Here is a 2,779-nt window from a genome sequence, read left to right on the forward strand (position 1 = left end):
CATCATACCAAACAAAGATTAGATAAAGAGGCACAAGAGAAAGGAAAGAAATCTCAAGTTCTTTGTTCTTCTCTGTATGGCTAGGCATAAGGATAAAATCAAACTGATTTAGACACTAGAGTAGACAAAGAACATAGAAAAAAGGAAGGACGCGAGCTATAAGTCTGTGTGCGAGGGCGATTCATGATTAGCTCGCAAAGTTCTTGATAGAGCCCATAACTTGATTTCCCACAAGGTAGAAAACTGAAATAGTATACTCATTAAACTCAAGTATTTGGTTGCATGCAGTTTTTATAGTGCAAAATCTCTCATTCCATAAGAAAAAGAAACTAAAAGCTAAATACCGAATTAATAAATAAAGAAAGATGAATAAACTAAAGTCAAATCAAGTACCGGAAAGGAGTTGACTAGTCAATTGTAGTCCTAGATTCTGTGAGCGAGTTTAACGAAAACAAAGAGAAATTCGTGTGGCCCTACCTAATAACACTACGACCCAAATTACTTCATTGTATGCGTCCCAGACATCAAAATGGTTGCATTCCTACTTGTATTATGCTTGGATTAATCAAAAATAACATGATTTCTCCCTTTTACACGTGGAATTAGGTCTCGTCTCGCTTAATGATCAAGCAAAGCATAAATCTATTAGCCAGGCTTGTCAACTGCCTTCTCATGATTCTTTACGCTAGTCCTTGTCCAATTAGTAGTCCTCATGCTGAGAGGAACAAGGAATGTTTGAGATCCTAATGATCCAAGTCTTGAATTTGGGCGTGCCTAGATTCTCGTCGTTCACTCCTTCCACCAAAAGCTTCAACCGAGATCATTCGAGAATGATATCAATGCTTGATCAACTGGTTTCTTTTCATTCGAGAATGATATCAATACTCGATCAACTAATTTAATTTCTTTACATTTTGTCCAAGCAATGGATTTGTGCCTATGCTTGCCACTTACACGTGCTTTCACTCGACACTCGTGCTTATGCTCCCCAAATAGAACCAAACCGTCATACTAAACAAAGATTAGAAAGAGAGGCACAAAAGAAAGAAACAAAATCAGAAAATAGGTACAATATCGGGTCCAATAAGGAAAGAAATAGCAAGTTCTTTATTCTTCTCCATACGGCTGGACGTAAGGATAAAATCAAAATGATTTAGACACTATGGTAGACAAAGAACACACAAAAGAAAGGAAGGACGTGAGCGATAAGTCTATTTTTTCCAAGGTCGGATCATGATTAGCTCACAAAGTTCTTGAAGGAACCCATAACTTGATTTCCCACAAGGTAGAAAACTCAAATAGTATGCTCATTAGCATCAAGTATTCGGTTGCATGTAGGTTTTATAGTGCAAAATCCCTCATTCCATAAGAAAAAGAAACTGGAAGCTAAATATGAATTAATAAATAAAGAAAGATGAATAAACTAAAGTCAAATCAAGTACTAGATAAGAGTTGACTGGTCAACTGTAGTCCTAGATTCTGTGAGCCAGCTCAACAAAAACAAGGAGAAATTCGTGTGGGCCTACCAAATAACACTCCGACCCAAATTACTTCATTGTATGCATCCCAAACATCAAAACTGTCATTTTCCTGCTTGTATTATGCTAGGATTAATCAAAATAACATGATTTCTACCTTTCGTGTATGGATTTAGGTCTCGTCTTGCTTGATGATCAAGCAAAGCATCAACGCCACCAGCCAAGCTTGTTAACGGCCTTCTCATGATTCTTTACACTAATCCTTGTGCCATCAGTAGTCCTCATGCCAGAGGAACAAGGAATGATGGAGATCCCAATGATCCAAGTCTTGAATTTGGGCCTACCTAGATTCTCACCAAGCCATGATACTAAACAAAGATTAAAAAGAGAGGCACAAAATAAAGGAAAGAAATCGCAAGTTCTTTATTCCATTTGGTGAGATTATCTCCATTTTCTTTAAGGGATAGAGCAAAGAGATGGCTACAGTCCTTTCCACCGCACACTATTACAACCTGGAATTCATTAGCTGAAAAATTTCTTTACAAGTATTTTCCTCCAGCTAAAATTGCTAAATTGAGAAATGACATTTCTTCTTTTGTGCAGATGGACGACGAGAGCATGTACGACGCTTGGGAGAGGTATAAAGACTTGTTGAGATGTTATCCACACCACGATCTACTATTATAGATGTAGGTTCAGACCTTTTATAGCGGTTTGAACCTTGCTACGAGGCAAATGGTGGACGCTGCAGCAGGTGGAGAGAGTACCTTTAGCTGATGATGAGGATGTTTGTATGCAAGATAAGCAAGCTAGGTAGGAGCCCAAGCCTGAAACAATAGGAGGAGAAAAGGTGGAAGGCAGGCAGAAGAGTCCTGTGAGAGAGTACCAGCCACCAGTCCCCTACCCTACTCGACTTAAGTAGGATAAGGTTGATAAGCAGTTTGGTAAGTTTCTTGACTTGTTTAAACAACTGCGGATTAACCTGCCTTTTGTTGAAGCTATTTTGCAGATGCCGAAGTATGCAAAGTTCCTAAAGGAAATTTTGAGCAACAAAAGGAAGTTGGAGGATTTGGGACTCGTGACTCTAAACGAGGAGTGTTCGGCTATTCTTCAGAACAAGCTGCCACTCAAAAGAAGAGACCTAGGGAGTTTTACTGTTCCTTGTGTCATTGGCGATTTGCCTATTAGTGGTGCATTAGCTGATTTAGGAGCTAGTATAAATTTAATGCCCACTAGTCTGTTTGATAAATTAGGTTTGAATGAACCTAAGCCCACTAGGATGAGCATTCAATTAGCTGACA

At 38.8% G+C, this 2,779-nt stretch overlaps 1 non-coding gene across 1 annotated transcript; it reads right to left on the bottom strand.

The window, feature by feature from the left end:
• Positions 1–2,048: 2,048 nt before the first annotated feature.
• Positions 2,049–2,155, bottom strand: LOC112536957. The gene has a single exon (XR_003080879.2). It is a non-coding gene; the product is annotated as a small nucleolar RNA R71 (small nucleolar RNA).
• Positions 2,156–2,779: the final 624 nt, after the last annotated feature.

The sequence above is a fragment of the Ricinus communis genome, unplaced genomic scaffold, assembly GCF_019578655.1.
Source record: "Ricinus communis isolate WT05 ecotype wild-type unplaced genomic scaffold, ASM1957865v1 Ctg64, whole genome shotgun sequence".
In the NCBI taxonomy this organism is placed as follows: domain Eukaryota; kingdom Viridiplantae; phylum Streptophyta; class Magnoliopsida; order Malpighiales; family Euphorbiaceae; genus Ricinus; species Ricinus communis.